Genomic DNA, 14516 nt, shown 5'->3' with positions numbered 1-14516 from the left:
TTCAAAGGCTAAAACCTTTTCAATACAAAACTTAAAAATCACAAGGGATCACCCCCTCTCATTATAATCACATCCTTTTTGTCTTGTCAACACAGAATTATGATCTATCTACTCAGCTTTTGGATTATAGGCTGCCTCACATTGCTGAAGACTGGCAGTCTGTGCCAGGCTTTGCAAACGAGCAGATAAATGAGGGCTCTTATTATTTTTAAAAAACAAAAGTGTATTGCAACCTTGTAATTCTGTTATTTTAAATTAAACTGAATGACAGGTGACAGCCCTTAGGAATTAATATATTTATAAAGATGCACTCTAAAGGCCTGCAAGATATACTACTCACCTCAAATAATCCTAAATAACAATTCTGTCTTCCCTGCTAATGCATTCTGCTTCCCATTAGCAATGACTTATTAAAGAGTTGTTTGTGTCATTTGTATTCTCCCAGTGTATTACAGATGGTTTATTAAAGAGCTATATAAGTCATCAAAGTCAGGTTAAAGTTCCATTGTTTTCTTTGCTCATTTCATTAGAGCTGAGCAGCTTCTCAAGGAAAAAAATATACTGTAAAAAAGTAGAACCCCAGGTCTGAAAGCCTGCATCTGTTAAAAATCCTCATAGTTTGTTGCATTTCCATCTTTTCCATAATCCATTATTTCAGTAATTTGTACCTAAAAGCCCTGGAATATGGCAAAGTGCTTCTTCCCCATCTTTAGTGCCTGGCTGGGATGGATGTTGGGTGTGTTACATGATTTAGCAGAGGTCTATCATGAGAAGAAGGGAGGATGAGATGCTGAGGTCTCTGCTGATATCTGGAAAAAAAATTTTCAAGGTGTTTTTTTAGGTCTTGAAAACACAAAACACCTCCTGGAACTAAAACACAGGGGAATGAATCCAGCCTGCTTCTCTATCTGGATGAAAAAGAAGAAAGCAACTGGATATCTACCTATTTTACCTCTGTAAACACCTTCTGGAGGTGCAGCTGGAGTTAAGCTCTTATCCCTGAGGACATCAGAGATACTGACAAGTACAGGTCTCTGGTGGCTCTCAGTAGATAATGCTGAGGTTTTTCTTTTTGCAGAAAAAACCCCCACATTTGCCAAGCTCCCAACACCCTACAAGAGTTGGTTGATCCATTAAAAATTATCTCCTATAGCTCCTGACTTCAAGAACCTTCTCAGCAAAATGGTCACAGCCAGATGGGTACCTCTAGAAGTCCCATGTTGGAGTCATTACCAAGGTGGTCATGCAGAAATGTTTTTTTTTTTTCTTTCTACAAAGTATTTATGTGACACCAGCCTTTACTTCTCTCCCACACAGAGAAAAGCCATGAAGCATCACCCTTGTGGGCAATAAATTATCTCACCTACAAAGAACATGATTTTTGTTCCCTGAAACTTGACAGTTATCACTTGGTTTATAGTTTGAAGCCTGCAGAATTATCTCCTTTCTAAATAGTGAGTTTTAATTAACCTCACTTATTTCTGACACTTTTAAAGGGTCCTGAAGGCTCTTTGCACCCTGCTGCAATGCAAATTTTAATTACTAGGAAGAAAACTGTATTGTGGCTTGTGGTGATGCAGCTAAATGACTTTGTTTGTTGGAGCAGATCACGAGACAAATGCAAAAAATACCCTGGGTTTCTGCAGGAAAATTTCATCAGTGGGTTTGGGACCCTCTGTACCCTTTTTTCCTTTCCAACCACCCACCAGTGGATTTCTCTTGTCACCAATAATTTCACAGAATGTCAGGGGCTGGAAGGGACCTCTGAAGATCATTGAGTCCAACCCTCCTGCCAGACCAGGACCAAAACAAGGGCAGCTCACTCAGAAATAAATCCAAACGGGGAAAGTCCAGAGAAAGAGGCTTCACAACCTCTCTGGGCAGCCTGTTTCAGGGCTTACAGAAAAGAAATTTTTCCTCATGTTGAGGTGGAACTTCCTGGGCTCTATCTTGAATCCATTGCCCTTCATCCCATCACATGACAGAAGTGACAAGAGGTTGTCCCTTCCTTCTTGATTCCCAGCCCTCATATATTTATACACATTAATTAGATTCTTTCTCAGTCTTCTCCTCTCCATCCTAAAAAGGCCCAGGACTCTCAGCCTTTCCTCAGAAGGAAGATATTCCAGTCCCTTCTTTATCCTCATAGCCCTCTGTTGGAATCTCAATTAAATCCCTGTCCCTTTTGGACAGGAGAACCCTGACTACTTAAAATCATCCTTCCTTCCAAGGGAGAACTTTTTAGCTAGAAGTTTCTTCAGCCATAAGACATGTCAAGAAAGAGTATTTTTTGGTACTCTTTAAACACAGGTTTCCCATACCTACAAACCATCAAATTTAGTGTTACATGTGTAGGAGTCAGCAGAAAAATAAAGAAAAAGAAATGGCTTTCTAACTTCTGCCCACCACTTCTGTTTTCTGCTTCTCTCAGGGGCCAAAAAGTTCCTTTCTGTCACTGTGGAAAAAGAAAAAGTAGAGCCAGAAATTGTCACTTTCTCTCTGCCAAGTAGAGGCAAAGAAAAAAAAGATGCATGCAGCACCTAGAGGGATGACTCTGCATTTCCCAAGCTCTTGTGTTGAAATAGGTTTCTCTGCTGGGCTCTTTTTTTGCCATCTGAACCACAGTTTGGGAGTGATATTTTGGAAGGGACCACCTGGGTCATGATCTCCAGGCCACCTGGTACCGTGTCATATGAGCCCAGTTTTAGCACTGATCATGTTTTGCCCTTCCAGTATTCAAGATTTTGGTTCTACTGGAAGCTGATTCCAACTTTTTTACCCTCTCATAGCCATAAATCATCCTTAATTTCCAGTCGTTTTATTTCTGGCCTAATTAGACTTTTTTTTCTTCTGCCAGTATTCACTTTCCCATCATGTAGTTCTTTTCTCTCCACCTCCCATGCTCTTGATGTTCTTATCTGTGACACCAATGGACCCAATTTTAGTCACCTAAGCAAGGTCAAATCTTCTCTTGAAATACCTTGGTTCCCATCTTGCATGTCCTTGAGCCTCAATTATTTTTCCTTATTCTTGGGTGGTGATCCTTGTATGGATCCACCAAGAGCAGAACTACGTTCTACAGCTCTGAGAATTATTTCCACTAAAACAAAAAACCTTCTGAAACATCCTCATCCTTAATGGGCCACTGCAATTTGGATCCTGCATGCAGTTTGAATTTCTGTCACTGTCTGGCTTAACCATAAAGATGCAACTGATAATAGGGCTGGATTTGGGTCTTCCTGGCTACAACATTCAGGAGTAAATAAATCAGAATTTGGAATTCTACAGTCAAATTTCTCCTTGGCTTCTGCATTAAAAAGTACAGCCATGGATGGAGAGTGGATCAAAATTTGAGAAATCAGAGATGGACCAGGCCCAAAGAGTTATTTGAATTTCTACTGGAGAAAATGGGAATTAGGCATCTACAGCACTTGGTCCTTCTGGATTTGGGCTCTCCCAGTTTGGTCTCTTTCTCTCTTTGGGAGTCTGCATTAAAAGACATTTGCTCACATTTTTGGAAGCTCTTTTTGCAAGTCCATCAGGCTGAGCACTGCCACAAAATAAACCCTCCAAACCATAAGCTATTTTGCAAAGAATATTAGTCCTCTTTAGGATGGCCATGCTGACAGTATTCACTGGGTGTGAGAAAAAAATTAAAACATGCTCTATCTAATTAAAGTGAAGGTAGGTGTTTAAAAGGTTTTGAGGAGGAAAAGTTGTTTAAAAATGTGCATCATTTTGATGTAAAAAAATAACATCTGTTTAAAGGAGCCTCTGAATTCCACTAAGAACTCAGTCATTTTGAGATCCCCTAGAATCTGGAGACAGGGTTTAAAACATGAAAACCCTACTGCAGGAGATTTGATGGCCCTGGATCAGTCTTATTCATAGGAATTGAGAAAAAAAATCAGTGCTACTATTTCCAGTGGCAAGGTACTTTATGCTCTCTTCCTACTTGACATCCACAGACAGACAATTCCCTCCTTGCTCCATTGTTTTACATATTTTCCAAAAAAAATCAGACTCCATCTGCAGCTTGTGAGACTGCAAAAAGGCAAACAATATCCCCCCCCCAGATTGAGAGCAATAATGGGTTGTTCTCCATGCAAATTGGGCAAAGCAAATGCTGGGTAATTGGCTAAAAATGAGACTTTGATGATCTCTGTTCCAAACTGTCATTTAAGACAAACAAATAGATTTGCATGTGAGGAATACAGCTGGAGGAGCCTTTGGTAGCTGGGCCATCACATATTGAATCAGGATGGATGCCACCAGGCAGATGTAGGGTGGTTGATGTTTTTGGGATCCAAAGGAATTTGCTCCATAATTGTCAGGGAACAGGCAGAGTAAGAAGACAACACAGTCCCTGGGCAGCCTGGGGTACCAGAAAGCTTTTGTGCTTCAATTCCTTGAAGACTGACTTGTTTTTGGTTTTTTTTCTCTTGAGGGACACCTTCTCCTTCCAGGCTGGCCTAAGCCATGTGCTGAGGCCAAGGTAATAAATCTGCTAGGAGATACATAAAAAAAATAATAAAAAAAAAATAATAGCAATAACAACAATAGCAATAGTAAGAATAATAAAAATAATATAAACCTGCTAGGAAATAAATAATAAACCAGCTAGGAAAGTCGATGTTTTCTGGTTAGGTTTTTTCTTAGTGGTTTTTTTTTTTTTTTTAATGTGTTCACATTTTCTTGGATTAGATCTTGGTTGCAACCAAGACCTTACATCTGCCTTCAACACAGGTAACCTCTGAGTAGAATATAATCCTCTTCCCAGTTTCCTGACTACACTTTGATCCCAACCACAGCTGCAAAAAGCCACTATTGCAGAACAGTTTGGGGAGGTGGAGGTGTTGCTGTTCCAAAAGACAAGGAATAAACCTCAGGTGGTGGCCAACATGGCCAGCAGGACTAAGGAAGGGGTTTTCCTCCTGTACTGGGCACTGGTGAGGCCACATCTCAAAATCTGTGTTCAGTTTTGGGCCCCACACTACAAGAAGGACATTGAGGAGCTGCAAGACATCCAGAGAAGGGCAATGGAGGTGGTGAAGGGTTGAGAACAAGTTTTACAAAGAGTATCTGAGGGAACTGGGGTTGTTTCCATGGAAAAAAAGGATGTTGGGGAGAGACCTTCTTGCTCTCTACAGCTCCCTGGAAGGAGGTTGTAGCCAGGTGCATGTTGGTCCCTTCTTCAGAGTATCAAGTGGCAGAATAAAAAGAAATGGCCTCAAGTTGTGCCAGAGGAGATTTAGGTTGGATTTTAAGAAGAATTTCTTCACTGAAAGGGTTGTCAGACCCTGGCACAGGTTGCCCAGGGCAGCAATGGAGCCACCACGCCTGGAAGGGTTTCAGAGCTGCGTAAATGTGGTGCTGAGTGGTGGACTTGAGGATCTGAAAAGTCTTTTCCAACCCAAATAATTCTATTATTATTCTATCTACCACTTCAGCAGAAACTCTTGCTATCTTCTGGCTTGAAGAACCATCAGGTGAGTGGCAGGTAAAGACAGAGCCCAAACAAACTTGAAAATCTGGTCTCCTAAAGCAACCACTCTCCCTTGCAGTTCCAGCTTTCCTAGTTTCTTGTGAATAATGCTCCTCAAAATAAACCAAAAAAAAAAACAAAACATTGGAGGGCAAGCAAGAAACCCTTGCTATCTTCTGGCTTGAAGAACCATCAGGTGAGTGACAGGTAAAACAGAGCCCAAACAAATTTGACAGTCTGGCCTCCTAAAGCAACCACTCTCCCTTGCAGTTCCAGCTTTCCTAGTTTCTTGTGAATAATGCTCCCTGAAATAAACCAAAAAAAAAGCCATTGGAGGGCAAGCAAGAAACCCTTGCTATCTTCTGGCTTGAAGAACCATCAGGTGAGTGACAGGTAAAACAGAGCCCAAACAAATTTGACAACCTGGTCTCCTAAAGCAACCACTCTCCCTTGCAGTTCCAACTTTCCTAGTTTCTTGTGAATAATGCTCCCCAAAATAAACCAAAAAAAAAGCCATTGGAGGGCAAGCAAATGAACATCAGATATGACCAAAGTCCACCCAGGGATGTTTGTCTTCAGGGAGATGGTGCTATGAGCACAACAGGATATTTATCATGGCCCTGGGGAAGCAGACTGACCCCAATCTTAATTGGATCTAGGCTGACTAACCCTCTGGCAGCTCCTCTGAAACAATAGGATAATAACTTGGGAACGTGCACTGAATGTTCTGCTTTGTTATCAGAGGCAGCTGGGATTCATAAATCAGATGAGGAGGAGTCACAGGATGGACTCATTTGGTCAGTTCAGTTATAAAACAACTTCCTCTGGCCAGGGACTGGGCAAGGTGCAGTCTGCCATGCAGACAGAGTGAGTTAGAAGCTGTAATAAAAAGGGTTTGGGTCTCAAAGGTCTGTAACTGTTAATTTTTTTTTTTTTTTTTTTGTTTGTTTTTTTTTTTTTTTTGTTTTTTTTTTTTTTTTTTGTTTGGTTTGGTTGGTTTGGTTTGGTTTTTTTTTTTCCATTCTGCTCTGAATTCCCTACAAAAGTCTTTTTAAGCAGAATCAAAGCTTTCATTTCATGCATTTGTTCTTTTTCTGCTCAGATATTAAAACTCTGTGGCAACTTCTGTGGGTTTGCAAGGCCCTAAATATCCAGGGAAAAACTGTTGGCAGAGCAGTGAAAAGGCAAGATATTTCTGGTAGTCCTAGGACTGAAATGGAGAGGGTGCTTAAAATTCAGAACAAGGAATAAAACTCCACTGAGTGAACTCAGAGTCTATTTCCCTAATCCATATGGTGAAAATCATCCCAACAAAGAGCCCATGGAGATGCATGGTACATAAAAATGGAGATGACCACAAACAGGCAATTTAATTCTCTTTTCTCCTAAGAGAGAAGTTGTTTGTTATTTGTTTTTTTTTTTAAATTCTCATTCTTCCCCCACCTCTCTGTCATCTTACCCTTCCCAGCTTCTTCTCCTGCTGCTCTTTACTGACAGCACTGACCTTTTGTAGCACCTGTGAGAATGGACCTCACAGCATTCAAAGATAAAAGAAGAGTTAGATTCAAGAGAAAGAATTAATCTTGAAATGCAATCATGTTCTGGGTTGTTTTTTGTTGGTTTTGTTTTTTTGTTTTTTTTTTTTTGTGCATAATCATGCAGTACGAGGATAATGGTTATATGGAATAAATAAGTGAATAAGCAGTTAAATAAAATTAAGTATGCTTATGCATGTGTACACAAAGATTCAAGAAATAAAGAACAAGCATTCAAAAAAATTTAAAATTTAAGCAGAATAAAATAAAAAATACAAGGAACAGTGTGACAGTCCTGCAGCTTTCCCTGGACACTGGGATGAAGCTCTCTACTCCCTTCTATAGGCTCAGTGTAGTGATTTACTTGTAAGAAAATGGACTTTAAAAGGTGGAGGTATATGTCTAAATACAGATATGAAAAGAAGCCAGATTATGCCAGTACAAACAAGTGTCTCAGAAAAACATTTCACACTGACTGCTTCCTCAGAAGCTCCAGAGTTTTAAACCTGGTGAGGTGATACGAGAATAATAACAGCAGATTTATGGGCTTAAAAGTTCAGAAATTATATTTGCAGTTTCTATTCCTCTGTCCTCTCCCTAATTCTGACAGCTCTGCTCCAGTACATCCAATATGTGGAAAAGAAAAAAAGAAAAAAGAAAAAAAGAAAAAAGCAAAAAATAAAATTGTGTTTTGTATATTCACACCTCATACAACTAATCAAATAAATGAACTCCTCACTTTGATCTCTCTTTTTGTCCCCATTTATTAAATATCACTGAATCCCTCAGCCTCTTATTCTTTAAAGACAAAAGCAGTATAAAACCTGTACTCCTCAGCTTTTTGCTTGTTAGAAGGTCTCCAGGGCAAGAGATGTCTCTCAGTTTTTAGGGCTACCTGAAGCAGTGACATCTCTGTGACAACTGATGGACCTCAGCACCATAGGGTGCATGGAAATAATAATGGGGGACAAAAGCACTGTGCTTTTGGGAAGAGATTTAATAAGAAAAGTCTGGAAAATGTGGGATTTACTCGTTGATGAGTATCAAAGGTTCCCAGAAGCTTCACCAAAACATTTTTCACTTTTCCTGTGAGGGTGGTGAGACCCTGAAACAGATGCCCAAGGAAGCTGTGGCTTCCCCACCCCTGGAAGTGTTCAAGGCCAGGTTGGATGGGACCTTGATCAACATGATTTGATGGAAATTTTCCTTGCCCATGGCAGGGAGGTGGGAACTGGATGAGCTTTAAGGTCCCTTCCAACCAAAACTATTCAGTGATCCTATGAAACCAGCAGCAGGACTTTCACAGAGATGTTTATTAAAGCTTTGTCTGACTTTAATCCAAATTCCACACCTGTCTATCAGCCAAAGCAGAACCATTTCAATGATTTCTGTGAGACCCAGGAACTGGGATCTTGAAATCAAGTTATATGCAGTGACTATGATGACTTTTAGGACTCAAGGCCTTGCTGATGCAGTGTGCACCTTAGGATTAATCTTAGGATCAATAAATGTATTAAAATATATTCCATCATCAGTTATTGCTGATTTAGACCCATAGATAACCTGGTCCAAAAGTGTGTAGCTAGCAGAAGGCTTTGGTCAGCTTTCAAATCAGCCCTCAGCATGAACAAATAATTTGGCATTTCTCATTCCTGGTGGCAAGAGAAAGAGCTGATGCATCACTGAAATGTCCCCACTCCCCATTGACAGCAGGAAGCCTGGAAAAGGAAATGACATTCCTGAAGGTCTCAGCCATTCCCTTGACCCAGAAGTCTGTCCAAAACATATCTTATTACCAAAGATACCCTAAGAGAATCACAGAGGTGTTGGACAAACCCCTTTGGCTGCATTTTGCTGCTTTCTGATGATCCTGGTGGACACATCTGTGGGGGGATGTGACCATGGAAAACATACCTTTTTTTTTTTCATGGCAATTATATACCAGGAAAACCAGAATAAAGCTATTTTTTATGCCTGGTAAAAATGAGAAATCAGTCACAGGAACGGGGCACACTAATAAACAAGAAGCCAATGAATAGCACAAGAATTGCATTACTTCTCATGTCAAGGAAACAAGCTGACCCCAACCTCCCAGTGTGTTTAAATCCCAGCTTTTCCATGCAGAGGCAAGGATTAACTGTTCCTTTGCAGATCTTCAGAACAGCAATCACATAATCCCTCCACTGCCTCATATTAAAGATCTTTTCTCTTCTACAGCTAAGGGTCAAAAGTTTAGTGAAATTAACTTGCCAGAATATTGTTCTTTTATTTATGGGAGAACCTGGAGTACTTAAGCTCCAGATAAAGCTGCAGGAACACGTAGCTGCAGTCACATCTAACGGGGCTGTAGCCCTCTTCTTCTCTGTTGTCCTCTCTGCAGTGGTGGAGAAGAAATGCAGAGAGGATGAGCAGGAGTCCTGTCCTGAATATTAAAGTGTCCCAGCCCTATAACAATCCTATTCTTGAAGCTGAATTTATTGTTCACAGTTTAAACATTGACCCCAATGTTATAGGCACGGATCCTGGAGGTCTTTAAATGAGGAACTGCCAAGCATATAGAGCCTAAACTCATGGATAACTGAGCAGATTTAGGAGTAGAGGATCCAGATCCACAAATATTCCCATGATTCCAAAGGTTTTGGTCAAGAAATTTAATTAATGGTGTCTACAGAGGTGAGTGTTCATGGGTACATCTGCTACATCAATACCCGAACTCTGCACTGCATACGTAGGTAAAGGATGTTTCAAGAAACATGGTCCAGAAAGGAGCTTTCTCTTCTAAAATACATCATAATGATGATTTTATCCTTCTTTGCATGCTCTTTCTACATATCTTACACTTATTGGAGCATCAGAAATGCCAGAAGAACTTTTATAACAAAGAATTACGGAGTAGGGATGCTACATCAATACCCAAAATTTGCACTTCATACGTAGGTGAAGGATGTTTCAAGAAACATAGTCCAGAAAGGAGCTTTCTCTTCTAAAATACATCATAATGATGATTTTATCCTTCTTTGCATGCTCTTTCTACATATCTTACACTTATTGGAGCATCAGAAATGCCAGAAGAACTTTTATAACAAAGAATTACGGAGTAGGGATGCTACATCAATACCCAAAATTTGCACTGCATACGTAGGTAAAGGATGTTTCAAGAAACATAGTCCAGAAAGGAGTTTTTTCTTCTAAAACACATCATAATGATGATTTTCTTCATCTTTGCCTGCTCTTTCTACATATCTTACATTTATTGAGGCATCAGAAACGCCAGAAGAACTTTTATAACAAAGAATTACAGAGTAGGGATGCTACATCAATACCCAAAATTTGCACTGCATACGTAGGTGAAGGATGTTTCAAGAAACATAGTCCAGAAAGGAGTTTTTTCTTCTAAAACACATCATAATGATGATTTTCTTCATCTTTGCCTGCTCTTTCTACATATCTTACATTTATTGAGGCATCAGAAATGCCAGAGGAACTTTTATAACAAAGAACTACAGAGTAGGGATGCATCTTTGAAAAGATGACCTGTGGTCTTTCGTCAGGTAAACTTTGAGCTCTCAAGGCAAAAAAGGGCACCATGGCTGAGGACATTTTCAAACTAAAGGAGAAAATGCAATCTGCTTGTCTGGGTCAGAATACAAAGGGAAAATGAACACTTTAAGGTGATCATCCCCCCATACTCAGCACTGGTGGAACCTTGAATATTGTGTTCCGTTCTGGGCACCTCACTATAAGAAGGACATAGAAGTGATGGAGCACATCCAGAAAAGGGCAATGAGGCAGAATTCCTATGAGGAGCAGCTGAAGGAGCTGGGGTTAATTATTCTGGAGAAGATAGAGGAGACTTTATCCCTCTCTTCAACTACCTCAAGGGAGGGATGAGTAAGGAAGGAGACATCTCCTTGGTGGCATGTGACAGGACCAGAGGAAATGGTCAGGGAGTTTTAGGCTGGATATTTGGAAATATTTTTACTCTGAAAGGATTGTCAGACCTCAGAATAGTCTACCCAGGGCAGTTGTGGAGTCACCCAAGACTGGATATCAGGAAAAAGTTCTTTAGTATGAGGGTGGTGAGACCCTGGAACAGGTTGCACACAGAAGTTGTGGATGCCCCTTCCCTGGAAGTGTTCAAGGCCAGGTTGGATGAGTCCTTGAGGAATTTTGTCAAGATGAGAGGTTGGAGTAGCTGATCTCTAATGTCCCTTCCAACCTAAGCCATTCTATGATTCTATTCTATGATTGTCCATGTAAGGGGATTCAATATATTAAGAAATCTTCCATGTCTTAAATTCCATGCAAAAACTAAAAGGAAACCAAAGAATGTGACTTAGTGGAACAGCTGATAGATGTGACTAGTGGGGATGAACAGTCTCCACAAAGTACCTATATCCTTCTTTTTAGAGATGTATTTTTTCTTAAAATATAATTATTTTAAAATAGACCTTTTTGTTCAAAAGGAGGCACTGGGAAGCCCCTCTTTTCTTTCTTGAAGAACAATTTTCAGTGCTTTCTGCAGATGGTCAGTCTGCATTTTTCAGCTCTCCTTGGGGTTTTACATCAGTGTGGGATCCCTCCAGGGAGAGTTAAGAGGTGATGGTCATCATTTCAATGGTTGTTGATCAAAATTCCTCCTCTAAATGTCTGTATCTCTTGCTGGTGGCAGGGGACACTGAAGGAGGTGATTTATGGCTGGAGGACTTATGACAACCTTTGAATGAAGTAACTCAGCTGAAGGAAAGCATCATCCTGCTGCACTTTGTCTTGTAGGTGAGCAGAGACCACATCTACAGAGGTGTTTTGTACAGAACAATGTTTCCTGAACCATAATTTCTCAAAATGACCCTGATTTTTGAGCTCCTAACAAAATTTTTTCTCTCTGCTTGGATGCCTCCAAGCTTATTTCAGGGTTTGGGTTTTTTCTATGTGATGTGCCACTGCTTGGAAATGGTTCCTCTTCTTCTAACTGAGGGTCATTAATTTAGAGGCTAGATGGACCCCTGAGATTCCCCTCACCTTTACCAGCTGCTCATTCAAATTGTGCAAACCTGAGGGTAAAAAGGCAACAGAAAGCTTTTTCTTCTCACTTTATTTCAGTAGCTTGCAAAATAATGGGGGGAACATAGGAAGAGAAATCCACAAATACCAGGAATTAGAGACAAGCATTTTCACATCAGAGATCATTGCTTTTAATTCATCAGTTCCCAGAGGATTCTTCCAGCTACTTCTTGTATGACCCAGCTTCTCTTTGTGCAAATGACTCAGCCCAAGAGAACATTTTAGGTTACATTTATTATTTACATTTTTATATCCCTTTGGAGATTACTTCCCTTTCCACTCTGCCCCCTCATCTTTCTTTTAATGCCAATTCCAACTTTTTCACTGTGCTGTATCATCACGACTGGGAGAGCCACAGTTGTAGGAATATACCCCAAATCAGTGTTCTGAAAAAACAAAAAAGAAAAAAGGAAAAAAAAAAAACCAGAAAAAAAAACCAAAAAAGAGAATAGCTCATCAGTTGAAATTACAGCTGTAAATGTTTCTACTGAAGTCTACTCAGTGTTTGCCAGTGAAGCAGCTTGTATTTTTGTGTAGAATTTCTTCCCAAAGGGCTTTGTAATAAAGGTGATTTAGTAGGCAGGATTCTTGCCTTGTTCAGCCATAATGAAATCATATTTTGCTGGACATTGTGTTTTCATGGGAACAGAAGACCACGTCATTCCTGGTATGCAGCCACAATTTGCCTTTTTATTTGCCAGGCATCTCACAATTCCTTTTTTATTCCAACAGGTATGGATGGCAGTGTAGATTTTAGCTCAGATGTGGATGTTGAGAGGGGTTAAGAGCATGAAGTTGAGGAAGAGTGTAGTTATTTAAGGGTAAATCCCAAATACATCTGAACACAAAATGGTTTTCCCACACCGTGAAGCATCTTAAGAGTTATCTCCAAATCCTCCTGTACCTTCCAGGAGTAACCCATGCATTGCAGTGTTCTTGAGTGAGAGAAAAAGGACTCTTTTTCTTTGCCTGAGGAGTGGAGAAATCACTGGAGACATGGGAGAAGCATCCTGGAGTTTTTGCCTGACCCAGATGAGTGATTTAAAGCAAAGAAAACAACCTTCCCTGGGTCATTCTGAAGCACCAGGCTGACCTTTCTTACTCTGTGTTTTTAATTTACTGTTAGACTGTGATTTCATCTCCTCCTAAAGAGCACACCTGGCCATCCAAAGAGACATTCAGGCTCTTGCATCTTCCATAGGATTCTTCCTCAATACTCCTGAAGAGCAGCTGTTGAGTTACCTCGACTCATGCAAGCAAAGGGGAATTCAACCTTTGCTGGTGACCTAAATACAGGTCCCACTCTCATTGGTGGATGAGGAAACTCCACCTATTCCATATTTGAATAGCAAAATCTCAGGGAATTATCCATTTAAACATGTCCTTCATCCCCTAAGGAAGAGATTTTATTTATAAAGCAGTCAACTTTTCATGTTTTCATGTCTGAAATGGCCATTTTCTTCCACAGCCACTCATTTTTAGGAATATATAGTATATAATATAATACTATATCTTGGAATGATATGTAAATATTAGACAAGTAAGAAAGCTTTGCTAATCTATACTTTTATTTTGTTCTTCTTGCCAGTCCCTTAGTGATGAATATTTAGGGACAGATTGTCACTCATGGACTTTGTTACCCCTGCAGTGCAGGTTGGAATAGCAAGAAAAGTTCACATTTCCCATTACAAAAGAAAAGGAGAAAGAAAGAGGTGGAGAATTTATGGAAAATAAATCACCTCAGGCCACTCCAGAAGGATTTTCCAGAACTAGTGATAAACTTTGGTGGAGAAATCCTGACTCCTTGACTTCAGGAGGGATTGTGCTGCTAATATTCATCCAGCTGAGTTTGAGCAGATTACTTCAGGTTGTGGCTCCAAACATTTTTTTCCTGCTCAAGTGATCCCCTGTCTTTGTACTTCCAAAACCTGTGATCAGCTGTGAATCTTCACTCACTGCTAAGATCAAGACAGAACTGGCCCAGAGGCTGCAGAAGGCACTGCCTGATGTCATAGAATAATAGAATCATAGGATGATAGAATCATAGAATGGTTTGGGTTTGAAAGGGTCCCTAAGGATCATGTAGTTCCAAACCACTGGACTGGGTTTCTCCATGTCCTGGTTAGGGCCAGGATAAAGGTGATTTTCTGTCTTGGACTTTTGCTTTCAGCTGAGTCTCTTGGAAGGAGCTGCACTTGCTGAAATGAACAGCAAGTTTCTCAGGCAGTGGCTGCTGCTGGGACTGATCCCACTCGATGTTTAGAGTTCCAGCTGGAGAATGGGGTGCAGAACCAAGGCCACTGCTCAGCTCTGAGGAACATTTGGCCCTCTGCAAGGAGAAAAGGAGTCAAGAGGTCCCAGCTGCTGCCCTCCTTTGGGGAGGAACAGACAAGAGAAATGGCCAGAATTGACCAAACAGAGGATTCCATCCC

The 14516-nt window shown here is 40.4% G+C and overlaps 1 long non-coding RNA gene across 1 annotated transcript in view; it reads right to left on the bottom strand.

Moving 5' to 3' along the window:
• Positions 1–6479, bottom strand: part of LOC139793796 (uncharacterized) — a 198617-nt gene extending 192138 nt beyond the window's left edge. The window contains exon 1 of the long non-coding RNA XR_011724807.1: positions 6403–6479. This is a non-coding gene — a long non-coding RNA (uncharacterized lncRNA). The remainder of the gene's footprint in view (positions 1–6402) is intronic.
• Between the last annotated feature and the right edge of the window lie 8037 nt (positions 6480–14516).

Source organism: Heliangelus exortis, chromosome 2 (genome assembly GCF_036169615.1).
Source record: "Heliangelus exortis chromosome 2, bHelExo1.hap1, whole genome shotgun sequence".
Classification (NCBI taxonomy): Eukaryota; Metazoa; Chordata; class Aves; order Apodiformes; family Trochilidae; genus Heliangelus; species Heliangelus exortis.
The sequence above is the reverse complement of the archived record's forward strand: the minus strand, read 5'-3'. Positions and strand labels throughout refer to the sequence as shown.